This window comes from Poeciliopsis prolifica, unplaced genomic scaffold (assembly GCF_027474105.1).
Source record: "Poeciliopsis prolifica strain line A6 unplaced genomic scaffold, Auburn_PproV2 SCAFFOLD125, whole genome shotgun sequence".
Classification (NCBI taxonomy): domain Eukaryota; kingdom Metazoa; phylum Chordata; class Actinopteri; order Cyprinodontiformes; family Poeciliidae; genus Poeciliopsis; species Poeciliopsis prolifica.
The window spans coordinates 404695-431345 of NW_026562500.1; the positions used below are offsets into that span (position 1 = coordinate 404695).

Sequence of the window (26651 nt, forward strand, 5' to 3'; positions counted from 1 at the left end):
TTCTGCCATTGTTTTCAGTTTTTGTGGAATGGATTTAAACACATTTTAACATTTTAAGTCATTTTGTGTCAAACTGCTGGTCTGGGCCCAAATCCGGCCAGAGGGACGCATAAACAGAATCTTCAAGATAAGTTCATCACATCAATCAAAGCAGTTTTTATCAATGTGCCAAATCACATCAATCAGTTTTTCATTATTCTAATTTTGTAAAAAGGGTTAGGGTTAAAGACTTAAAAACTTTGGGTTAAAGTGATGCCAACTCCCACCTGCAGGGGGCAGTATGCTTTACTACTGCAGTTATGTTAGTGAATTTATAGTTGATATGGTGAACAGCAAAACCTCTGCAAAACTTCTTCAAATATTTCTAAATTATTCCCACAAAACCCTGGAGATCTGATCAGGTTGATATGTTTGTTTTATCGGTTTATGGATTTTATCATCCTGCACTTTGAACCCTCAGACCAGCTGGAAATCCCCATGAGGTCAAAGGTCAGATACAGAACTCAGAACCAAACGAGATTGGTCCCAGAAGATCTGGGCCCAGAATCTGAGAGAAGAGAAGATGGCTGAGGGTCAACATGAGGGTGATTTATTTGCACCAGAACCAAAGAGACGGACATGTTCTGATCGGCTTTGTCAGAAGGACCGGTTCCGGTCCGGTTCCCGGAGGTTTTGTGCTGGAGATCCAAATCAGGAGACAAAATGTTTCAGAAAAAATCATAAATAAAAAGTTGTGAGATTCTGATTTAAATCCAAACCAGGCTGGTTGCCATGGTCAGTCGGTCAGGCAGACGTTCGTGAACAGAGCGAGTCTGATTGGTCAGTGGGAACCAATCAGGTGCGAGCGTGCGCTTTATACGCGGTGACGTCATCAGTCCGTCGTGTTTTCGCACAAAGCTTCAGTCGGAACCCGCAGTTGGTGTCCGAGTGACGGTCTGAGTGGAACAGAGGGGTTCTGCTGGTTCGGGTTCGGTTCTGCTGGTTCGGGTTCGGTTCTGCTGGTTCGGGTTCGGTTCTGCTGGTTCGGGTTCGGTTCGGCCTACTTGGTGCCGGTCCAGGCCCGATCCGAGTGCGGGGAGGGGGCGCACAGCTCGGAGTCGGAGTCGGACTCCCCCTGGGCGATGTAGGGCCGGCCGGCGGCCGGCTGCGGCTGGCCCGGCCCGGCGGACGGGTAGAACCCGCTGTTCAGAAAGTCCAGGTTCTCCCGGGACTGGGAGATGGAGAACCCGCTGAAGGAGCGCTCCAGCTCCTCGTGGTCCACGGACGGGATGGACACCGAGGTGTCGCTGTCGGGTTTCGCCTCGTCCCCGTTCCGGTCCGGTCCGGCCCGCTCCCCGGCGCTGTGCCGGCCGGCTCGGTTCCCGCCGTGTCTCTCTCCGGCTGGAGGCGGCGGCAGGCGGACCAGCGAAGCGTCGCCCACGGGGCTCGGGGTGTTGCCATGGCTACGCTGTGGAGGGGGAGGGGCCTGCTGGTGGAGCTGGGAGCTGATTGGCTGCCAGGAGGTGGAGGGCGTGCAGGTGGGGGCGGCGTGGTTCCTGTGTCCCGTGGAGCTGCTGGAGCGAACCATCCGGGTCACAGAGCGGGTCCTGTCCACGTGGTCGCCTGGCAACACCCTGCAGACACCAACAAACAGGAAGTGGAGATTCTGATCGAAGCCCAGAATCCCAGGATTCTGGAATTCCATCCTGGAGTCCCAGGATCCTGGAATCCCAGAATCCTGGAATCCCAGAATCCTGGAATCCCAGAATCCTGGAGTCCCAGGATCCTGGAATCCCAGGATCCTGGAATCCCAGGATCCACAACCCAGTTTTCACTTCCACATGAACAAAAACGTTTAGACGATATTAATATGAGACGCTGCCTCAAAACCATCTGCTAAACTCCAGACCCCACTGGGTCAGGAGCTGCTGCCGCTCCAGCCAGCGAGGCGCGGGGTCACCTGGACGGGGTCACTGGACGGGGTCACCTGGACGGGTCGCCTGGACGGGGTCACCTGGACGGGGTCGCCTGGACGGGGTCACCTGGACGGGGTCGCCTGGACGGGGTCACCTGAACTCTAACCTCAGATTTAAAGATTCTTTCTAAAAAAATAAATCTTAAATATTCCTCCCCAACTAAAAAAACTAACAACTATTAACATGCATAACGAGGTCAGAGGGGAAAAACAAAACCACCGTAAAATAGAAAAATAATCAAACGTGGTTTTATATCTCATTCAGTTTTGGTTGAAAAACGATTTGTCAATGTTTTTCAGGAATTTACAAAATAATAAAAACTAATTTTAAAATGTTTTTTCATCTGGAAGAGATTTTCTAAAACACCATGTATGAATGTAAAATGTGTCAGTTTTCTATTTAGAAAGTCAACAACACATTGAGTCAGTTGTAGTTCCCATGCCAGGCCACCAGACGGCGCTGTGATTTTAGCATGTTATTGAACACGCTAATCTTTTGACCCTTTCATTACATTGTAAACCGTCACCCATCCCTGGGGAATCAATGCAGAAATTGTGTTAAGTTGTTAAACGCAGCACAAAATATTTATTTTTGTCTTTTTCTTCCGATATGTACATTTAAAAAACTACGTCATAAAAGCATTCACCACTTGAATCTTTTCACTTTACAACCACAAACTTTAGTAGATTGAATTCTTGGGAGGTCAGTGAAAAGAAATGATGAAGTATTTAAAATAAGTTACAAATATAAATCTAAAAAGTGCGGCATGCAAAGTCCAAACCATTTGTTACCAGCTTTGCATGGCTTTGCAGACTGAAATAAGTAATTGTTTTTATTAGTGAAACAGCTGCTGTCAGACTGAATGAACAGTAACTGGTACTGTTTTACTACAGAATGTAAAAATCATCTACATCTGGACTTTCGCTAGGCCATTCCAACATGAAAATGCTTGATTGGAAACCATCAATTGTGGCTCTGGCTTGTTGGGAGTGGTCGTTATTTTGGAAGTTGTTAGTCTGTAGCTGCTTTTCATTCAGAATTTTCCTGTTTTTGTCTTAATTTATCTTTCCATTAACTTTATTTTCCCGCAGCATGACACTGCCACCGCAGCATTGTACAGGACGAATGAGGCGATGTGTGCCTCCATGCACTGGCTAAATGTTTCAGTCCCCAGACTTTAGGAAAGCATCATGACACACTCACTGCAGGATCTTGGAGAGGGACTGGTTCTTCTCCTGCAGGTCCACTGGACTGTGGTACGGCGGCGCCGGGTCCGGTTCCTTCGACCCAAAGTAGGCGTCCGTCTCTGCCTGAGGGATTCCCATTCGCTGAATGTAGATGTTCACCAGAAAGTCCAGCTTCCTCTCCATGGACAGGACCTGCAGGACATCAGAGTTTAGTCCAGTTCCAGACCTGCATCAGGACAGAGATGCAGGTCTTACTGGTGGTTACCAGTCTTACTGGTTAAAGACCAGTAACCACCAGTGGCGCTTAACCACCACGTTTAAAATCCAGAAAACCAGGAAATGCTGCCAGAGCGGAGGACACCTGCTTCTCCACCTTCCCCAGACGTCCCATCATGCTCGGGTCTTCAGGTATCTCCTCTCCACCTGATTTGGGACGGTCCTTGTCTGCAATGGGGGTTCCTCTTCCCACGATCTGATCCACCCTGCCAGAACCAGACAGAACCCGGTCACAGCTGATTCAGAGTCGGAGCGGCGAGGCACTGAGGCCCGGAGCCTTACCGGGCCTGGAGGTTCTTGATGCGGGCCAGCATGTCCAGGTGTCCGGCCGAGTACTGCTCGATCACGTCCATGACGTCGTAGGGACGGAGCTCTCCTTGAACTTCCTCTTGGACACCATGAAGCGCATGATGCTGCCGGAGACAAGCAAGCGTCACCACAGCTGGACTCGGCCCGGGTTCTGCCGGTTCTGGTCTGGAGCACAGGCCCACAACAGAGCCGGTTGTCTGGACCGGTCATTGGCCAGGAACTGAACTGGATCTGGTCCAGTGCAGTGGTTCTGTTCTTTCAGAGCAGAACCTTGGTGCACAGCATCAATGGTCTGTGAATCCTTTTGCTCAAATGTTTAATTCAATTCACCAAAAACACCAGCTCTATCAAACACACAAACTTATGAATAATATTCACTCGTCTGGATTGTGATAAATCTAAAAGTCCAGAACTTTGACTTTTGAAACTCAGAAATGATCAAATTTTTCCAGAAAATGTTTGAAATAACGGCTTTTGGCCACACAGTTCATTTCTTGGAAAGTTTCAACTTGTCAAACTCAGAAACGAGTTTTTTTTTCTAGAAAATTCTGCAAAAAGTAACTCCTCTACAATGTCCTGAACTTGAATTGAACATGAAGTCGAACCCGGACAGAACCAGAGAAACGAACAGAACCGGGAAACAGAACCGACGCCGGTTGGAGCAGATCTGCAGCTGAGCGGAGAGCAACAATAAAATAATAAAGTCATGATAATAATAATAAAACAGGCTGCAGGTGACAGAACAGTGAAATAATGACGCTGACTGACGTGACTGCTCTTACCCAACAGCGGATGATGACCTTTGACCCTGGCGTGAGCATAAATAAAACATAATTAAACAAAATGATGTGAATAAAATCATGAATTAGTGCATAAAACAGCAAATGAGGAGTGAGAAGCGATGGACGGTCGGGGGCGCAGCAGACAGCGTCTGATGGACAGACTCCTACCAGATGGCCCTGATGGTGACCTTTAACCCCGGTGTCAGGTCCTGAGGGACAAACTCGCAGTGGCAGCTCTTGTTGTCATCCACCATGTCTTCACCTGGCAGGCTGGCATCTGAAACAAAAGCAGAGGTCAGAGGTCACCACTGAGCAGACACTGCAGCTTCCTGAGAGACTTGATCATGTGACAGGAAGTCCAGAGGAATAAAGCAGCTTCCTTCCTGTGAGGGTGAGTGTGAGCGCTGACCTGGGGAACTCTTGTGTCTGAACTCTTCATCCTGCATCTCTATCAGCACTACAGGAGGAAGAGGAGAGGAAACAGCTTCATCAGAGGAAGAGGAAACAGCTTCATCAGAGGAAGAGGAGAGGAAACAGCTTCATCAGAGGAAGAGGAGAGGAAACAGCTTCATCAGAGGAAGAGGAGAGAAACAGCTTCATCAGAGGAAGAGGAGAAAACAGCTTCATCAGAGGAAGAGGAAACAGCTTCATCAGAGGAAGAGGAAACAGCTTCATCAGAGGAAGAGGAGAGGAAACAGCTTCATCAGAGAAGAGGAGAGGAAACAGCTTCATCAGAGGAAGAGGAGAGAAACAGCTTCATCAGAGGAAGAGGAAACAGCTTCATCAGAGGAAGAGGAGAGGAAACAGCTTCATCAGAGGAAGAGGAGAGGAAACAGCTTCATCAGAGGAAGAGGAGAGGAAACAGCTTCATCAGAGGAAGAGGAGAGGAAACAGCTTCATCAGAGGAAGAGGAGAGGAACAGCTTCATCAGAGGAAGAGGAGAAACAGCTTCATCAGAGGAAGAGAAACAGCTTCATCAGAGGAAGAGGAGAGAAACAGCTTCATCAGAGGAAGAGGAAACAGCTTCATCAGAGGAAGAGGAAATAGCTTCATCAGAGGAAGAGGAAACAGCTTCATCAGAGGAAGAGGAAACAGCTTCATCAGAGGAAGAGGAAACAGCTTCATCAGAGGAAGAGGAGAGGAAACAGCTTCATCAGAGGAAGAGGAGAGGAAACAGCTTCATCAGAGGAAGAGGAAACAGCTTCATCAGAGGAAGAGGAAACAGCTTCATCAGAGGAAGAGGAGAGAAACAGCTTCATCAGAGGAAGAGGAAACAGCTTCATCAGAGGAAGAGGAGAGAAAACAGCTTCATCAGAGGAAGAGGAAACAGCTTCATCAGAGGAAGAGGAAACAGCTTCATCAGAGGAAGAGGAAACAGCTTCATCAGAGGAAGAGGAAACAGCTTCATCAGAGGAAGAGGAGAGGAAACAGCTTCATCAGAGGAAGAGGAGAGGAAACAGCTTCATCAGAGGAAGAGGAGAGGAAACAGCTTCATCAGAGGAAGAGGAGAGGAAACAGCTTCATCAGAGGAAGAGGAGAGGAAACAGCTTCATCAGAGGAAGAGGAGAGGAAACAGCTTCATCAGAGGAAGAGGAGAGAAACAGCTTCATCAGAGGAAGAGGAGAGAAACAGCTTCATCAGAGGAAGAGGAAACAGCTTCATCAGAGGAAGAGGAGGAAACAGCTTCATCAGAGGAAGAGGAAACAGCTTCATCAGAGGAAGAGGAGAGGAAACAGCTTCATCAGAGGAAGAGGAAACAGCTTCATCAGAGGAAGAGGAGAGGAAACAGCTTCATCAGAGGAAGAGGGAGAGGAAACAGCTTCATCAGAGGAAGAGGAAACAGCTTCATCAGAGGAAGAGGAGAGGAAACAGCTTCATCAGAGGAAGAGGAAACAGCTTCATCAGAGGAAGAGGAAACAGCTTCATCAAAGGAAGAGGAGAGGAAACTGCTTCATCAGAGGAAGAGGAAACAGCTTCATCAGAGGAAGAGGAAACAGCTTCATCAGAGGAAGAGGAGAGAAACAGCTTCATCAGAGGAAGAGGAGAGGAAACAGCTTCATCAGAGGAAGAGGAAACAGCTTCATCAGAGGAAGAGGAGAGGAAACAGCTTCATCAGAGGAAGAGGAGAGGAAACAGCTTCATTAGAGGAAGAGGAGAGGAAACAGCTTCATCAGAGGAAGAGGAGAGAAACAGCTTCATCAGAGGATCAACAGATTTGCGTTTCTGACAACCAATCAGAAACAGCAAAAGTTCAGGGTCGGGTCAGATTGGTACCGATTGTGTCTGATTGGGCCGGGATTCTGCACAGTGTTTGTAAGTTGTCAATATCTTACCTAGCAGGAACATTTCATGATCAAAAAGCTGAACACCTTAACTCCTCTGAGGAAATATTTTGATTTATTTTGCCTGTCATAGAGAAAAATGTGGGTGTTCATTTTTATGGTATATCACTATTTGAGGTCAACCTGCCTCACCTTCAGAGTTCTGGCGGGACGCCGCTCCTCGGATCCTGAAGGCCTGCCGGGTCCGGCTGCGTTCCCCAAAGCTCCAGCTCTTCGGAACCTTACTGGGACTGTCATCCAGACTGGGCTCCATACTGGGAGACCGGCGCAGCGCCTGGACGCCGCCCTGGGAGCTGGGGCCCACCGCCACGCCCCCGGAGGAACCACTGCAGACAGCAGAGCAGACCTGCATGACCTCTGACAGAAAACACACTGAAAAGTGCGGCATGACACTCAGATCATTCAAAACATAAAGGCAGTGTTGGGCCTTAGCAACTGCTCTGTTACTGTACAGTTTTCATGGATCTGTACTTGAAGGACCAGAATTATATAAAATCCACTTTTTCATCTTTCCATGATGTTTCAATGTTTTTCCCTTATCAATATCCAGGGCCGTGCAGAGAGCTTTAGGGAGCGGGGGCTCAAACGTAAAACAGCACATTGAACAAGATGCAAAAACTCATATCAATCAAGAATCTAATGATTAGTCTGATAATTCTGCATCACTGTCACCATGTGGGGGCAATGCAAAGCAGGTCTAGTCCAAGTTTCCCTGATTTAATGTTTCTATTTCTGCTGCTGATCTGAGACTGTAGCTGTTAAACAGACCAGAGGAGACAAGGTCAAAGGTTATGAAGTTATGAAATATATCTGATTATATTTTACTGAATAAACCCTGATAATATCTAACTGTTTAAACTCTAGAACAACTCGGCTGCAGACTGAGTAGGTGCAGGTCAGGGACATGAAGGGGCCCCCAGACATTCTAGTTCTAGTGCTGGTTCTGGTTCTGATTCTAGTTCTGGTTTGGTTCTAGTTCTGGTTCTGGTTCTAGTCCTGGTTCTGGTTCTAGTTCTGATTCTAGTTCTGGTTCTGGTTCTAGTTCTGATTCTAGTTCTGGTTCTAGTTCTGGTTCTGGTTCTGGTTCTAGTTCTGGTTCTGGTTCTAGTTCTGATTCTAGTTCTGGTTCTAGTTCTGGTTCTGGTTCTAGTTCTGGTTCTGGTTCTAGTTCTGATTCTAGTTCTGGTTCTAGTTCTGGTTCTGGTTCTGGTTCTAGTTCTGATTCTAGTTCTGGTTCTAGTTCTGGTTCTGATTCTAGTTCTGGTTCTAGTTCTGGTTCTGGTTCTAGTTCTGATTCTAGTTCTGGTTCTAGTTCTGGTTCTGATTCTAGTTCTGGTTCTGGTTCTAGTTCTGGTTCTGGTTCTAGTTCTGATTCTAGTTCTGGTTCTGGTTCTAGTTCTGGTTCTGGTTCTGATTCTAGTTCTGGTTCTGGTTCTAGTTCTGGTTCTGGTTCTAGTTCTGATTCTAGTTCTGGTTCTAGTTCTGGTTCTGATTCTAGTTTTGGTTCTGATTCTAGTTCTGGTTCTGATTCTAGTTCTGGTTCTGATTCTTGTTCTGGTTCTGGTTCTGGTTCTGATTCTAGTTCTGGTTCTGATTCTAGTTCTGGTTCTGATTCTAGTTCTGGTTCTAGTTCTGGTTCTGATTCTAGTTCTGGTTCTGATTCTAGTTCTGGTTCTGGTTCTAGTTCTGGTTCAGGTTCTGATTCTAGTTCTGGTTCTGGTTCTAGTTCTGGTTCTGATTCTAGTTCTAGTTCTGGTTCTAGTTCTGGTTCTGAATCTAGTTTTGGTTCTGATTCTAGTTCTGGTTCTGGTTCTGATTCTAGTTCTGGTTCTGGTCCTAATTCTGATTCTAGTTCTGGTTCTGATTCTAGTTCTGGTTCTGGTTCTGATTCTAGTTCTGGTTCTGGTCCTAATTCTGATTCTAGTTCTGGTTCTGATTCTAGTTCTGGTTCTGATTCTGATTCTAGTTCTGGTTCTGATTCTAGTTCTGGTTCTGATTCTAGTTCTGATTCTAGTTCTGGTTCTAGTTCTGGTTCTGGTTCTGGTTCTGGTTCTAGTTCTGGTTCTGATTCTAGTTCTGGTTCTGATTCTAGTTCTGGTTCTGGTTCTGATTCTAGTTCTGGTTCTGGTTCTAGTTCTGGTTCTAGTTCTGGCTCTGGTTCTGGTTCTGATTCTAGTTCTGGTTCTGGTTCTGGTTCTGATTCTAGTTCTGGTTCTAGTTCTGGCTCTGGTTCTGATTCTAGTTCTGGTTCTAGTTCTGGTTCTGATTCTAGTTCTGGTTCTAGTTCTGGTTCTGATTCTAGTTCTGGTTCTGGTTCTGATTCTAGTTCTGGTTCTGATTCTAGTTCTGGTTCTAGTTCTGGTTCTGGTTCTGGTTCTGATTCTAGTTCTGGTTCTAGTTCTGATTCTGATTCTAGTTCTGGTTCTAGTTCTGGTTCTGGTTCTGATTCTAGTTCTGGTTCTAGTTCTGGTTCTGATTCTAGTTCTGGTTCTGGTTCTGATTCTAGTTCTGGTTCTGATTCTAGTTCTGGTTCTGATTCTAGTTCTGGTTCTGGTTCTAGTTCTGGTTCTGGTTCTGATTCTAGTTCTGGTTCTGGTTCTGATTCTAGTTCTGGTTCTGGTTCTGATTCTAGTTCTGGTTCTGATTCTAGTTCTGGTTCTGGTTCTAGTTCTGATTCTAGTTCTGGTTCTAGTTCTGATTCTAGTTCTGGTTCTGGTTCTGGTTCTAGTTCTGGTTCTGATTCTAGTTCTGGTTCTGGTTCTAGTTCTGGTTCTGGTTCTAGTTCTGATTCTAGTTCTGGTTCTAGTTCTGGTTCTGGTTCTAGTTCTGATTCTAGTTCTGGTTCTAGTTCTGGTTCTGGTTCTAGTTCTGATTCTAGTTCTGGTTCTAGTTCTGGTTCTGATTCTAGTTCTGGTTCTAGTTCTGGTTCTGGTTCTAGTTCTGATTCTAGTTCTGGTTCTAGTTCTGGTTCTGGTTCTAGTTCTGATTCTAGTTCTGGTTCTGGTTCTGGTTCTAGTTCTGATTCTAGTTCTGGTTCTAGTTTTCTGATTCTAGTTCTGGTTCTAGTTCTGGTTCTGATTCTAGTTTTGGTTCTGGTTCTAGTTCTGGTTCTGGTTCTAGTTCTGGTTCTGGTTCTAGTTCTGATTCTAGTTCTGGTTCTAGTTCTGGTTCTGGTTCTAGTTCTGATTCTAGTTCTGGTTCTAGTTCTGGTTCTGATTCTAGTTCTGGTTCTAGTTCTGGTTCTAGTTCTGATTCTAGTTCTGGTTCTAGTTCTGGTTCTGATTCTAGTTTTGGTTCTGGTTCTAGTTCTGGTTCTAGTTCTGATTCTAGTTCTGGTTCTAGTTCTGGTTCTGGTTCTGTTCTAGTTCTGGTTCTGGTTCTAGTTCTGGTTCTGGTTCTAGTTCTGATTCTAGTTCTGGTTCTGGTTCTAGTTCTGGTTCTGATTCTAGTTCTGGTTCTGATTCTAGTTCTGGTTCTGATTCTAGTTCTGGTTCTGATTCTAGTTCTGGTTCTGGTTCTGATTCTAGTTCTGGTTCTGATTCTAGTTCTGGTTCTGATTCTAGTTTCTGGTTCTAGTTCTGGTTCTGATTCTAGTTCTGGTTCTGGTTCTAGTTCTGGTTCAGGTTCTGATTCTAGTTCTGGTTCTGGTTCTAGTTCTGGTTCTAGTTCTGGTTCTGGTTCTAGTTCTGATCCTAGTTCTGGTTCTGGTTCTGGTTCTAGTTCTGGTTCTGGTTCTAGTTCTGGTTCTGGTTCTAGTTCTAGTTCTGGTTCTGATTCTAGTTCTGGTTCTGATTCTAGTTCTGGTTCTGATTCTAGTTCTGGTTCTGGTTCTAGTTCTGGTTCTAGTTCTGGTTCTGGTTCTAGTTCTAGTTCTGGTTCTGAATCTAGTTTTGGTTCTGATTCTAGTTCTGGTTCTGGTTCTAGTTCTGGTTCTGGTTCTAGTTCTGATTCTAGTTCTGGTTCTGGTTCTAGTTCTGGTTCTAGTTCTGGTTCTGGTTCTGATTCTAGTTCTGGTTCTGGTTCTGATTCTGATTCTAGTTCTGGTTCTGATTCTAGTTCTGGTTCTGATTCTAGTTCTGATTCTAGTTCTGGTTCTAGTTCTGGTTCTGATTCTAGTTCTGGTTCTAGTTCTGGTTCTGGTTCTGATTCTAGTTCTGGTTCTAGTTCTGGTTCTGGTTCTGATTCTAGTTCTGGTTCTGATTCTAGTTCTGGTTCTGGTTCTAGTTCTGGTTCTAGTTCTGGTTCTGGTTCTGATTCTAGTTCTGGTTCTAGTTCTGGTTCTGATTCTAGTTCTGGTTCTAGTTCTGGTTCTAGTTCTGATTCTGATTCTAGTTCTGGTTCTAGTTCTGGTTCTGATTCTAGTTCTGATTCTAGTTCTGGTTCTGGTTCTGATTCTAGTTCTGGTTCTGATTCTAGTTCTGGTTCTAGTTCTGGTTCTGATTCTAGTTCTGGTTTGATTCTGGTTCTGATTCTAGTTCTGATTCTGGTTCTAGTTCTGGTTCTAGTTCTGATTCTAGTTCTGATTCTAGTTCTGGTTCTGGTTCTAGTTCTGATTCTAGTTCTGGTTCTGATTCTAGTTCTGGTTCTGGTTCTAGTTCTGATTCTGGTTCTGATTCTAGTTCTGGTTCTGGTTCTGGTTCTGATTCTAGTTCTGGTTCTGATTCTAGTTCTGGTTCTGATTCTAGTTCTGGTTCTAGTTCTGGTTCTGATTCTAGTTCTGGTTCTGATTCTAGTTCTGGTTCTGATTCTAGTTCTGGTTCTGATTCTGGTTCTGATTCTAGTTCTGGTTCTGGTTCTAGTTCTGGTTCTAGTTCTGGTTCTGATTCTGGTTCTAGTTCTGATTCTAGTTCTGATTCTAGTTCTGGTTCTGGTTCTAGTTCTGATTCTAGTTCTGGTTCTGATTCTAGTTCTGATTCTGGTTCTGGTTCTGGTTCTAGTTCTGATTCTGGTTCTGATTCTAGTTCTGGTTCTAGTTCTGGTTCTGGTTCTAGTTCTGGTTCTAGTTCTGGTTCTGGTTCTAGTTCTGGTTCTAGTTCTGGTTCTAGTTCTGGTTCTGATTCTAGTTCTGGTTCTGATTCTGGTTCTGATTCTAGTTCTGATTCTGGTTCTAGTTCTGGTTCTAGTTCTGATTCTAGTTCTGATTCTAGTTCTGGTTCTGGTTCTAGTTCTGATTCTAGTTCTGGTTCTGATTCTAGTTCTGATTCTGGTTCTAGTTCTGATTCTGGTTCTGATTCTAGTTCTGGTTCTGATTCTAGTTCTGGTTCTGATTCTAGTTCTGGTTCTGATTCTAGTTCTGGTTCTAGTTCTGGTTCTGATTCTAGTTCTGGTTCTGATTCTAGTTCTGGTTCTGGTTCTGATTCTGGTTCTGATTCTAGTTCTGGTTCTGGTTCTAGTTCTGGTTCTAGTTCTGGTTCTGGTTCTGATTCTGGTTCTAGTTCTGATTCTAGTTCTGATTCTAGTTCTGGTTCTGGTTCTAGTTCTGATTCTAGTTCTGGTTCTGATTCTAGTTCTGGTTCTGGTTCTGGTTCTGATTCTAGTTCTGATTCTGGTTCTGGTTCTAGTTCTGATTCTGGTTCTGATTCTAGTTCTGGTTCTGGTTCTAGTTCTGGTTCTAGTTCTGGTTCTAGTTCTGGTTCTGGTTCTAGTTCTGGTTCTAGTTCTGATTCTAGTTCTGGTTCTGGTTCTAGTTCTGGTTCTAGTTCTGATTCTAGTTCTGATTCTAGTTCTGGTTCTGGTTCTAGTTCTGATTCTAGTTCTGGTTCTGATTCTAGTTCTGATTCTGGTTCTAGTTCTGATTCTGGTTCTGATTCTAGTTCTGGTTCTGATTCTAGTTCTGGTTCTGATTACTTCTGGTTCTGATTCTAGTTCTGGTTCTAGTTCTGGTTCTGATTCTAGTTCTGGTTCTGATTCTAGTTCTGGTTCTGATTCTGATTCTGGTTCTGATTCTAGTTCTGGTTCTGGTTCTAGTTCTGGTTCTAGTTCTGGTTCTGGTTCTGATTCTGGTTCTAGTTCTGATTCTAGTTCTGATTCTAGTTCTGGTTCTGGTTCTAGTTCTGATTCTAGTTCTGGTTCTGATTCTAGTTCTGATTCTGGTTTTGGTTCTGATTCTAGTTCTGATTCTGGTTCTGGTTCTAGTTCTGATTCTGGTTCTGATTCTAGTTCTGGTTCTAGTTCTAGTTCTGGTTCTAGTTCTGGTTCTAGTTCCGTTCTGGTTCTAGTTCTGGTTCTAGTTCTGATTCTAGTTCTGGTTCTGGTTCTAGTTCTGATTCTGGTTCTAGTTCTGATTCTAGTTCTGATTCTAGTTCTGGTTCTGGTTCTAGTTCTGATTCTAGTTCTGGTTCTGATTCTAGTTCTGGTTCTGGTTCTAGTTCTGGTTCTGGTTCTGATTCTAGTTCTGGTTCTGGTTCTGGTTCTGATTCTAGTTCTGGTTCTGATTCTAGTTCTGGTTCTGATTCTAGTTCTGGTTCTGATTCTAGTTCTGGTTCTGGTTCTGGTTCTGATTCTAGTTCTGGTTCTGGTTCTAGTTCTGGTTCTAGTTCTGGTTCTGATTCTGGTTCTAGTTCTGATTCTAGTTCTGATTCTAGTTCTGGTTCTGGTTCTAGTTCTGATTCTAGTTCTGGTTCTGATTCTAGTTCTGATTCTGGTTCTGTTCTAGTTCTGATTCTGGTTCTGATTCTAGTTCTGGTTCGTTCTAGTTCTGGTTCTAGTTCTGGTTCTAGTTCCGGTTCTGGTTCTAGTTCTGGTTCTAGTTCTGGTTCTAGTTCTGGTTCTGATTCTAGTTCTGGTTCTGATTCTGGTTCTGATTCTAGTTCTGATTCTGGTTCTAGTTCTGGTTCTAGTTCTGATTCTAGTTCTGATTCTAGTTCTGGTTCTGGTTCTAGTTCTGATTCTAGTTCTGGTTCTGATTCTAGTTCTGGTTCTGGTTCTAGTTCTGATTCTGGTTCTGATTCTAGTTCTGGTTCTGATTCTAGTTCTGGTTCTGATTCTAGTTCTGGTTCTGATTCTAGTTCTGGTTCTAGTTCTGGTTCTGATTCTAGTTCTGGTTCTGATTCTAGTTCTGGTTCTGATTCTGGTTCTGATTCTAGTTCTGGTTCTGGTTCTAGTTCTGGTTCTAGTTCTGGTTCTGGTTCTGATTCTGGTTCTAGTTCTGATTCTAGTTCTGATTCTAGTTCTGGTTCTGGTTCTAGTTCTGATTCTAGTTCTGGTTCTGATTCTAGTTCTGATTCTGGTTTTGGTTCTGATTCTAGTTCTGATTCTGGTTCTGGTTCTAGTTCTGATTCTGGTTCTGATTCTAGTTCTGGTTCTAGTTCTAGTTCTGGTTCTAGTTCTGGTTCTAGTTCTGGTTCTGGTTCTAGTTCTGGTTCTAGTTCTGATTCTAGTTCTGGTTCTGGTTCTAGTTCTGATTCTAGTTATGGTTCTGATTCTAGTTCTGATTCTGGTTTGGTTCTGGTTCTGATTCTAGTTCTGATTCTGGTTCTGGTTCTAGTTCTGGTTCTGGTTCTGATTCTAGTTCTGGTTCTAGTTCTAGTTCTGGTTCTAGTTCTGGTTCTGGTTCTGATTCTAGTTCTGGTTCTGATTCTAGTTCTGGTTCTGATTCTAGTTCTGGTTCTAGTTCTGGTTCTGATTCTAGTTCTGGTTCTGATTCTAGTTCTGGTTCTAGTTCTGGTTCTGGTTCTGATTCTGGTTCTAGTTCTGATTCTAGTTCTGATTCTAGTTCTGGTTCTGGTTCTAGTTCTGATTCTAGTTCTGGTTGATTCTAGTTCTGATTCTGGTTCTGGTTCTAGTTCTGATTCTGGTTCTGGTTCTGATTCTAGTTCTGGTTCTAGTTCTGGTTCTAGTTCCGGTTCTGGTTCTAGTTCTGGTTCTAGTTCTGGTTCTTCTGGTTCTAGTTTGGTTCTGGTTCTAGTTCTGGTTCTGGTTCTGGTTCTAGTTCTGGTTCTGGTTCTGGTTCTAGTTCTGGTTCTAGTTCTAGTTCTGGTTCATTTCTGGTTCTAGTTCTGGTTCTGGTTCTAGTTCTGGTTCTGGTTCTAGTTCTGGTTCTGGTTCTAGTTCTGGTTCTAGTTCTGGTTCTGGTTCTAGTTCTGGTTCTGGTTCTGGTATTCACCGTGCTGAGGAGAACTCTTCCCTTTGGTTCCGGAGCTCCGTGGAGACGAGAAGACTCTCTCTTTCAAACTGACCTTCTGACTGCAGAGACAGAAAGAATCCAGTCAGACCGACAAACATGGCTGACAAACATGGCCGACAAACATGGCGGACAAACATGGCCGACAAACATGGCCGACAAACATGGCTGACAAACATGGCCGACAAACATGGCTGACAAACATGGCCGACAGACATGGCTGACAAACATGGCCGACAAACATGGCCAACCATGTTTGTCGGCCATGTTTGTTGCTTCATGGCGACTGTGATGCAACAACCATGATGTCCATGATGCGGTTGTCATGGTAACTGCACTGTCAGCAGCAGGGGGCGCCGCTGCAGCACTGACCTCTACAGATCCACAGACTTCACCTATTTGGCATCAATAAAGTATTTTTGAATAAAATCGACCCAAAACTAAAGGAACCAGAACCTGGAGACCCGGTTCAGATGAGAAAGCAGGTATCTGAGCAGTTCTGGTGGAGCTGACCCGGTCTGGACAGGATGACCAGAACCAGAACCGGAACCAGCTTCACATATCTGGTTCTGAACCATTTGGACTGACCTCGGTGATGGCTCCGGCTGGACGTCCTTCCTGCAGACAGACAGAGCTATCAGTCAGTTAAATGAGGCAAAACATTATGACCACTTCTTGTTTCTGTTTGGTGCGGCAGAATTCTGGTTCTGTTCTGAACGCTGGTTGGTTTAAAATCCACTTTTTTGGCCTTAAATATTTCATTTTCATTTAATTCATTAAATAATATGTGAAATTTCAACAGACACAGAAAGGTTGTTTATTTCTGTGTTGTGGATTTTTGTGCTGTTCTCAGGACCGGGTCATGGGTCATGGGTCGTTCGTTCTTCGTAAGCTTTGGATTCCTTTAGTGGAGTTTTAGAAAAGGACGCCTGATACGGTATCAGAACGTCCAACTTTACTGTCTCCTGAATGTCTGAACATTTTACTGAAATATTGTTTTAACTGCATCAACCTTCAATAATAAGTTCCTGCTAGTTTTGTATTCTGGGAACAAAAAGGCTTGGAGGGCCACAGATGTTGGCCCTCCACTGTGGACCCCCTGCAGTGGGTGGAGCTGATCTGATGGATGAACAACCAACCTAAACGAAAGTCCAGACTTGTTCTTGAGGTTCCTCAGCAGGTCCAGCTGGTTCAGAGGAGGAATCAGCCTGCAGACAAGCAGACGGGGTGAGGCGGCTGCAGGCGGCTGCAGACGGCTGCAGGCGGAGCCTCACCTGTACATGGGGACAGACACCGTCCTCTCGTAGTAGTCCCAGGTGGAGGTCAGTCGTCCGGCTCAGGTTGGTGGCGTAGACGCGCCAGGCAGCCTGCAGACACTCTGAATGAGAAACTTCAAACTAAAACACCTTCTGGAAGCTCTAGATCTATAAAAGATAGCATAAAGCAGCCAAAGCTTGTGAGTCACACCTTCACTCATCCGGCCAATCACAGACAAGCTGTGATGTCAGCGTTTACCTGAATGAGTCCAGCTGCGGGGTTCCGCCTTTTCTCAAAGTGTTTCTGTCGGTGCTGCTCCTGAACCTTCAGAGCAAATCCAGAGCCAAGAATTCCCTGGAGAGACAGACAGGTGAGTCCAGGTGAGTCCAGATGAGCCGGGTGAGTCCGGGTGAGTCCAGGTGAGTCCAGGTGAGCCGGGTGAGTCCAGATGAGTCCAGGTGAGCCGGGTGAGTCCAGATGAGCTGGGTGAGTCCGGGTGAGTCCAGGTGAGTCCAGGTGAGTCCAGGTGAGCCGGTGAGTCCGGGTGAGTCCAGGTGAGCCGAGTGAGTCTGGGTGAGCCCGGGTGAGTCCAGGTGAGTCCAGGTGAGTCCGGGTGAATCCGGGTGAGTCCAGGTGAGTCCGGGTGAGTCCAGGTGAGCTGGGTGAGTCCGGGTGAGTCCAGGTGAGTCCGGGTGAATCCAGGTGAGTCCAGGTGAGTCCGGGTGAGTCCAGGTGAGCTGGGTGAGTCCAGGTGAGCTGGGTGAGTCCGGGTGAGTCCAGGTGAGTCCAGGTGAGCTGAGTGAGTCTGGGTGAGTCCAGGTGAGTCTGGGTGAGTCCAGGTGAGCCGGTGAGTCCATGTGAGTCCAGGTGAGTCCAGGTGAGCTGAGTGAGTCTGGGTGAGTCCAGGTGAGTCCAGGTGAGCTGAGTGAGTCTGGGTGAGTCCAGGTGAGTCCGGGTGAGTCCAGGTGAGACCGGGTGAGTCCATGTGAGTCCAGGTGAGTCCAGGTGATCTCAGGGAAACCATAAAATGACTCACTGCTGGCAGAGCGAAGAAGGAAACTCCAATCAGGGTAAAGGTTGCAGCCAGCAGGCGTCCATTCCAGGTGACGGGGAACTTGTCTCCGTAGCCGATGGTCGTCAAGGTGATCTGAGGAGACATCAGGAGACGGGTCAGACTGTCCTGTTGCCTGGAGATGACAGCATCATCAGATGACATCAGAGGACACCTGCTGGGATCTCTGCACTAGCCTGAACTCACCTGTGATGTGCCTTTCTATAGCTATGCTGTTGCCATGCTAACCCTTATCTATCAAAGTAGAGCTTGGTTCTAATGTTCTCTGATGCTCTCCACAAACATGAAGCTGACCAGAACCAGGACCAGAACCAGTCTCTGGCTGTGTGTGGTGTAATCTCACCAGTCCCCACCAGAGGGCGTCAGCGTACGTCTCAAACTGTTCGTTGTCTTCTTTCTCTGCCAGGTAGACCAGGAAGCTCGCCAGGATGAGACACAGGAAGCCGATGTACCAGGCAGTGATGAGTTCCTGTGGAGAAAGCAGACATACATCCAACCGTTCATCCAACCATTCATCCATCCATCCTACTGGGTAAGGAAGGTTTCAAAATTTGCAGCAGTCATCAGAAACCAAAGAGTCTCTGAAACTGACTGGGTGAAACTTCTGCAGAACTGATCGATAGTTCTGATCAATAAGAGGAGGATCAGTGTCATCACACACACACACACACACACACACACACACACACACACCACACACACACACACACACACCCACACACCACACACACACACACACTCACACTCACACACAGACACACACACACTCACACTCACACACACACTCACACTCACACTCACACACACACACACACACACACACACCACACACACACACACACACACAGTAAAGTCTTTCCTCCTCAGATCTGTTTCTTCTCTGTTTCCAAAGGGTCAGGTGACCTTAAGATGCCCCGCCCACCTCCAACCAGAAAGGAGGTGGTTGGACGTTTGACCAATCGGATCAGTTTTCATCACCAGAACAATCAGGTCTCATCAGAACTGCTGGCTTGTTTTGGGTTTGGTTCAGAGTGAACTCACCAGTCGTTATCTGTTTCTCAAGGGCAATGTGACCCCTGACCCCTGACCTTGCTGTGCGCGTAGACCACCGATCCCAGCAGCTTCCAGGTTCCTCCACGTCGATCCATCCGGATCATCCGCAGAATCTGCAGGAAGCGCAGCGACCTGATGGCAGACGTGGCGAAGACGTTTCCTTGAGTCCCAGCAGCCAGAACGGAGATGGAGGCGATGAGCACCATGATGTCTGCAGAAAGGTCAAAGGTGAACCACAGAAGATTCTCTGCACTGAGGGTGCAGAGAATCTTCTGCACCCTTCAAACTTACAGAAACTTTCGCAGCAGGTTAATTTGCAATCGATTAATTGCATAGAAACATTCATATTCATTTAACCACAATGTAAAATGCAAATAAACTAACAGTTTAATCTGTTTTAAAATAAGAAAGGAAACATTTTATTGATTAAAATGTAATAACTTAGTATTGCTCTCATGTTTTCTTGGTCATTTGTAATTAACCAATCAATAATTGAACAGCAGAAGATGTTTAACGGGATCTGAACTGAAGCTGAATCTGCCACATGAGTTTTGGGTTGAAAACATTTACAAAGTTTTTATTTGTGAATGTTTATCATTTTTGTTCAGTTTCGGTTTAACTGCTGCTCTGCAACACTGTTTTTTCAGCAAAAATTTTTGAGTCTTTGTACTCCATTTATCAATTAAGCAATGACTAAATTAGTTGACAAATAATTCAATAATCAATTAATCGGGATTAATTGATAAGTTCAATTAATCACACAGAACTAGGTCAGACCTCACTGTGATGCTGGTCCATCGATAATCTTTAACCGGTTCTGAACAACCTGGTGTCTCTTTCTGTGATTTATGTTTCCTCTGGTTGAGCGATGAAGATGAAGATGAAGAAAACAGCAGATGGAGACTCACCGATGACGCAGAATGGTTTTCTGGCGAACTTCAGCCGTCCTCTCCATCCTCGGTAGCGGCAGCAGCATCCTGCAGCCCAGATCCTGACCATGTACTCCACCCCAAACACCACGATGGTCACCACTTCCTGCACGGTTCATATCGCTCATTCAGCCGAGCAACATGGCAGGAGCAACATGGCTGAGCAACATGGCAGGAGCAACATGGCTGAGCAACATGGCTGAGCAACATGGCAGGAGCAACATGGCTGAGCAACATGGCGGAGCAACATGGCGGAGCAACATGGCAGGAGCAACATGGCTGAGCAACATGGCGGAGCAACATGGCAGGAGCAACATGGCAGGAGCAACATGGCTGAGCAACATGGCAGGAGCAACATGGCTGAGCAACATGGCAGGAGCAACATGGCTGAGCAACATGGCGGAGCAACATGGCGGAGCAACATGGCAGGAGCAACATGGCGGAGCAACATGGCAAGAGCAACATGGCTGAGCAACATGGCGGAGCAACATGGCTGAGCAACATGGCAGGAGCACCATGGCTGAGCAACATGGCAGGAGCAACATGGCGGAGCAACATGGCTGAGCAACATGGCAGGAGCAACATGGCTGAGCAACATGGCAGGACCAACATGGCTGAGCAACATGGCTGAGCAACATGGCAGGAGCAACATGGCGGAGCAACATGGCTGAGCAACATGGCAGGAGCACCATGGCTGAGCAACATGGCAGGAGCAACATGGCTGAGCAACATGGCTGAGCAACATGGCTGAGCAACATGGCGGAGCAACATGGCTGAGCAACATGGCAGGAGCAACATGGCAGGAGCAACATGGCTGAGCAACATGGCAGGACCAACATGGCTGAGCAACATGGCAGGAGCAACATGGCGGAGCAACATGGCAGGAGCAACATGGCTGAGCAACATGGCTGAGCAACATGGCGGAGCAACATGGCAAGAGCAACATGGCTGAGCAACATGGCGGAGCAACATGGCTGAGCAACATGGCAGGAGCAACATGGCTGAGCAACATGGCAGGAGCACCATGGCTGAGCAACATGGCTGAGCAACATGGCGGAGCAACATGGCAAGAGCAACATGGCTGAGCAACATGGCGGAGCAACATGGCTGAGCAACATGGCAGGAGCAACATGGCTGAGCAACATGGCGGAGCAACATGGCAAGAGCAACATGGCTGAGCAACATGGCGGAGCAACATGGCTGAGCAACATGGCAGGAGCAACATGGCTGAGCAACATGGCTGAGCAACATGGCAGGAGCAACATGGCTGAGCAACATGGCAGGAGCAACATGGCTGAGCAACATGGCAGGACCAACATGGCTGAGCAACATGGCTGAGCAACATGGCAGGAGCAACATGGCGGAGCAACATGGCTGAGCAACATGGCAGGAGCACCATGGCTGAGCAACATGGCAGGAGCAACATGGCTGAGCAACATGGCTGAGCAACATGGCAGGAGCAACATGGCTGAGCAACATGGCAGGACCAACATGGCTGAGCAACATGGCAGGAGCAACATGGCGGAGCAACATGGCAGGAGCAACATGGCTGAGCAACATGGCTGAGCAACATGGCGGAGCAACATGGCAAGAGCAACATGGCTGAGCAACATGGCGGAGCAACATGGCTGAGCAACATGGCAGGAGCAACATGGCTGAGCAACATGGCAGGAGCACCATGGCTGAGCAACATGGCAGGAGCAACATGGCTGAGCAACATGGCGGAGTAACATGGCTGAGCAACATGGCAGGAGCAACATGGCGGAGCAACATGGCGGAGCAACATGGCAGGAGCAACATGGCGGAGCAACATGGCAAGAGCAACATGGCGGAGCAACATGGCAGGAGCAACATGGCGGAGCAACATGGCAAGAGCAACATGGCTAAGCAACATGGCTGAGCAACATGGCTGAGCAACATGGCTAAGCAACATGGCAGGAGCAACATGGCTGAGCAACATGGCTGAGCAACATGGCGGAGCAACATGGCGGAGCAACATGGCAGGAGCAACATGGCTGAGCAACATGGCAGGAGCAACATGGCTGAGCAACATGGCAGGAGCAACATGGCTGAGCAACATGGCTAAGCAACATGGCAGGAGCAACATGGCTGAGCAACATGGCGGAGCAACATGGCAGGAGCAACATGGCGGAGCAACATGGCAAGAGCAACATGGCGGAGCAACATGGCAGGAGCAACATGGCGGAGCAACATGGCAAGAGCAACATGGCGGAGCAACATGGCAGGAGCAACATGGCTGAGCAACATGGCTGAGCAACATGGCTGGAGCAACATGGCTGAGCAACATGGCTGAGCAACATGGCTGAGCAACATGGCAGGAGCAACATGGCGGAGCAACATGGCAGGAGCAACATGGCTGAGCAACATGGCTGAGCAACATGGCTGGAGCAACATGGCTGAGCAACATGGCTGAGCAACATGGCTGAGCAACATGGCTGGAGCAACATGGCTGAGCAACATGGCAGGAGCAACATGTTGAGCAACATGGCTGAGCAACATGGCAGGAGCAACATGGCGACATGGGAGCAACATGGCAGGATCAACATGCCAGGAGGGAACGACTCAAAAATTATAGCATGATGGGAAATAACGTGGCTGCGGCGAGTTAATGCACTTTATGAAGAAAAGTTTGAACAACAGACCGGATTCTGTATGAACATCTCCATTCATATTTTATTCTTTTGATCTTTTATCTTTCTGTTCAGAAGCCTCACAGGTTCCTGTTTTATTTTGTGTAAATATGTAATAATTTGAGAGAAACACAATTTTACAATATTTGATACAAGTGACACTGAATAGTGTCTGTTTAGTTCAGCAAATAAAAAACGGCTGCTTCTCAATTCATCTTTAGCCAATTGACGAGGTTAACCATCTTTAACTCGTTAATCAATAACTTGCCTTTCTAGATCTGGAATCTCTGTAGAACCTGAGCAACAGCAGCTGAACAGTACAGGCTCCGCTAGAGCTGCTGAAGAGCGTGCTGCTAGCTGGATGTTAGCTAGCTACTATCTGGATGTTAGCTCGATGTTAGTTAGCTACTAGCTGGATGTTAGCTAGTAGCTAGCTGCTACCTGGGTGTTTGCTGGATGTTAGCTTAATTAATAAACTGCCTTGTTATGCCAAACTAGCTAAAGTGGCTACATAGCTTTGATAGACTTACCTGTTTGTGGTAGCAGATATCTACCTTTACCAAACTGAGATCCAGCCTTTAAATCCACACAATAAAATCTGAATGTTTTTCCATTAAATTGCTGGTGCTTTGAGCATTAAGTTGAAGTTATGACACTCAGATATTCAGCTAGCTGCTCTCAGCCATCCAGGATGGGAAAACCAGAAAAGCAACTTAACAAGTTGTAATTTAAATAATACATAACTTGGAATAATATTGATTTATTGCAGAGCCTCTTCAAGAAATCAATATTTATGATAAATTTTATTAAGTAGAGTCACTCATTAAAACATGTTTTTATTTATAGTCTTAATTTTTGTGAAGGTGTAGCAGAGATTAAATCAGTGACTCTGAACCAAAGACCTAAACATTTGAATTTTAACGTTTGTTGTACATTACCACTTACATTTTTGGCTTAAACACATTAAAATCTTTTTAAACCACGTTACATTTCACTGTAACTTTTCGAACCCCCTCAAAATTACACCTAAGAAATGTCCTTGTTTATCATCCCCCAATAATGAGATGAGATTTCCAGAACCAGGCATGTTGCTGTTCTGGTGCTTACCAGGATGTAGAGGGCGTCCTCTGAACTCTTCTCATACTCTTTGATGGTGGAGAACACGGACAGAACCAGGCAGGAGAACACCAGCAGGAACCTGGACACAGAACGCCAACAAACCCATCACAGCTGAGATCAGCCGGTCAGAACTCCAGCTGGGATCGCTGAGCCGCCATAAAACCTCTTCAATAATCAAAACGCACTAAAACTAAATAATTAATTCATGACGCAGCAGCATTAGCTGACAGCTGTGTGTTTGTGTACTTACACGTAGGCGTGGTAGATGAAGGCCCATCCGCGCGGTCTCTCCAGAACGTTGTAGAGAAAGTTCTGTAGCCGCCTGTAGAGGGCGTTTCTTTTCGGAGGCCTCTTTCCTCCAGAGACGCTGCTGCGCTGACGCCGAGGACCTTCGTCCCACCTGGAGGCCACAAACAGCGGCCATGTTCCCCTTATTATGTTCAAAAGGTAACCGACAGAAACTGACTGACCACCACGATGTCCAGCAGCTAGACTTTCAGCTGAAACTAACAGCAGGCACTGGGGCTGATTGACGCGAGTGGACAGGAGTTTGGTCTCCTGAACTCATCGAGACTCTGAATGAGGAATTTCCCAATCCTGCAAGTTCTCATCTGCAGGATTGGGAAAGCTCCATAACCCTTCAGTGTCCGAACCTGGACAGCAGGTGCACTGAGTTCAGATGTAGCAATGATTTGACTCACTGTGTGACTGACTGAGTCATGTTGAGTATGTCTGTAGCAGGAGGTCAGGAGGTCAGGAGGTCAGGAGGTCAGCCTTCAGATTTAGAAACATTTGGTTACCATGACAGCTGAGTGGATGAGCCAAAACAGAAACTGAAGTTATGTCTACATAATCTAGATCTGGTGATAGACCCGGAGCACAGCTTCAGTCCATCCATCTGGAAACTGGAGATCAGGCTGACCTCTGACCTCCAGAGCCACATGGAGCCGGTTCCACAGTGGGCCTTCATGCAGAACCAGAACCAAAGAAACTGATTCCTGCAGCGTCTGACAAACCAGAACCTGCTGCTGGAGTTCTGACCAGAACCAGGAAGATGGAGGCACCGCCCGGTTCTACACCACCTGGTTCTACACCATCAGGTTCTACACCACCTGGTTCTACACCGCCGGTTCTACACCACCTGGTTCTACACCATCAGGTTCTACACCACCTGGTTCTACACCACCTGGTTCTACACCACCTGGTTCTACACCATCAGGTTCTACACCGCCTGGTTCTACACCACCTGGTTCTACACCACCTGGTTCTACACCACCTGGTACTACACCACCCGGTTCTACACCACCTGGTTCTACACCACCCGGTTCTACACCATCAGGTTCTACACCACCTGGTTCTACACCACCTGGTACTACACCGCCTGGTTCTACACCACCTGGTTCTACACCATCAGGTTCTACACCACCTGGTTCTACACCACCTGGTACTACACCACCTGGTTCTACACCACCTGGTTCTACACCATCTGGTTCTACACCACCTGGTTCTACACCACCTGGTTCTACACCACCTGGTTCTACACCACCTGGTTCTACACCACCTGGTTCTACACCATCAGGTTCTACACCATCAGGTTCTACACCACCTGGTTCTACACCACCTGGTACTACACCACCTGGTACTACACCACCTGGTTCTACACCACCAGGTTCTACACCGCCTGGTTCTACACCACCTGGTACTACACCACTTGGTTCTACACCATCAGGTTCTACACCACCCGGTTCTACACCGCCTGGTTCTACACCACCTGGTACTACACCACCCGGTTCTACACCACCTGGTTCTACACCACCTGGTTCTACACCACCAGGTTCTACACCAACCGGTTCTACACCACCCGGTTCTACACCACCTGGTTCTACACCATTTGGTTCTACACCACCGGTTCTACACCAAACATAGAAAAGCAGCTTTCAGCTTCTATGCATTACAGATCTGGAACACACTTCCAGAAAACTGTAAAACAGCTGAAACAGGGATCTCCTTTTAGGGTAAACCAGCTGGTTAGAATTGATCAATGATAATTGGAATATTGATCATTACGATGGATCATAACTTTGTTACGTCTCTTTATTTTGCCACATTGATGTAATGTTTTGTTTATTAATTGTTTTGACTTTGGCTAATCATTTTGTTGTGTTTATATGAAGCACTTTCAAATGTTTTCTATAAATAAACTTGAGTAGATCCATAAAGAATCTGATCCGGTTCTGACCCACCAGAACTTGAGTCTGATGTTCTTCATTTTTTCCCATGATGCATCTCTTCAGCCTCTCGAGTAAACATCTCTAACCGAACCCTGCGGTCCGGTGACATCTGGATCAGAACCACCTTACATGTCCTGCTTATTCCCAAACCGATCCCGCGCACGCGGTCGTTCTGCGTGCGCGTGCGCGCGCACTGGCTCACCTGCGATGAGCAGAGCTCCGTCCCTGCTGGACTCCGTCCCTCCGGACTCCAGGCCCACGAAGCCCACCTTCAGCTTCTTCTGCTCGGCCTGCGCTCCGGGGAACACCCCGCCGTTGCGGGACTTCTGCACCATGGCGGGACCGCGCACCGGGCTGCGGAACTACAGCTTGGCCGCGCGCGGAGCTGCGAGGCGGGGCGCGGGCTGCGGGAGCATCACTGCTGGAAGATGGAGGAGAAAAACCCGCAGACGGAGAGAAGCGCCGCAGACTGGCTGCTCAGCGGATCTTCATCCTCTGCCTCACCTCTGCGCCGTGAAGCGACGGGATGACGTCACAAATCCAGAGCGATTCAGAGGGACTGTTATTGATTATAGATGTTTGATCATCAGCCTGAGCAGGACTGAACCATCTGAAGGCGGTTACCATGGGAGCCGCAGTGGAAGAGGATGGGCTGCTCTCTGATTGGCTGCTTCATGTTGTTTATTTATGGGTAACTCTGCTGAATCAAATCCAGAGACCGAGCAGGTCCAGGTGGGATCCGGTCATCATCCAGACCAGCCGAACTGGTCCGGTTCTTGAACCGGTCCGGTCCGGTTCTGGATCAATAGGTTGATTACAGATTAACTGGTGAACAACAGAACATAACAAGAAAACAAGGAGAGCTTTAAGAATAAAATATTTGATTAACTCCTGCAACTCAACATCCCAAAAGATGAACTGATCGTAAAATAAATAATCAGTTCATTTGATCTTTAGAGATGATCGAAGATGTAAAGCTGCTCAAACATCACAGTTTTCATGTGAGAGTATCACACACATCAGCTGGAGTGTGATAAAAAAAAAACTTTGGCCTGCAGGGAATAACTAAATTATTTGATTTATTATGTTCTAAAGCTGGAGTGTTGAGAACTGACTGCTTTAATTCAGATTAATAAAATATTAAGGAAGCCTGGCAGCTACTTTGGTCATTTAACTTTTACACACTGAATGAAAAACTAAAAGTGTCATTTTTTAAATAAATGAAGGTAAATGAACAGGTAAAACAGATGCCAACAACAATGAGAGAAAATTTAAGTTTTCTATGAATTAGGGTTTTTCTATATTGGCAATAATATTGTTATAATCAAATTCGCAAAATGTACTAATTTTCTGTAGAAAGAAACAG

General features: G+C 46.5%; 1 pseudogene; it reads right to left on the reverse strand.

The window, feature by feature from the left end:
• Nucleotides 1–567: 567 nt before the first annotated feature.
• LOC129355128 (potassium voltage-gated channel subfamily KQT member 2-like) lies at nucleotides 568–26070 on the reverse strand (annotated as a pseudogene).
• Nucleotides 26071–26651: the final 581 nt, after the last annotated feature.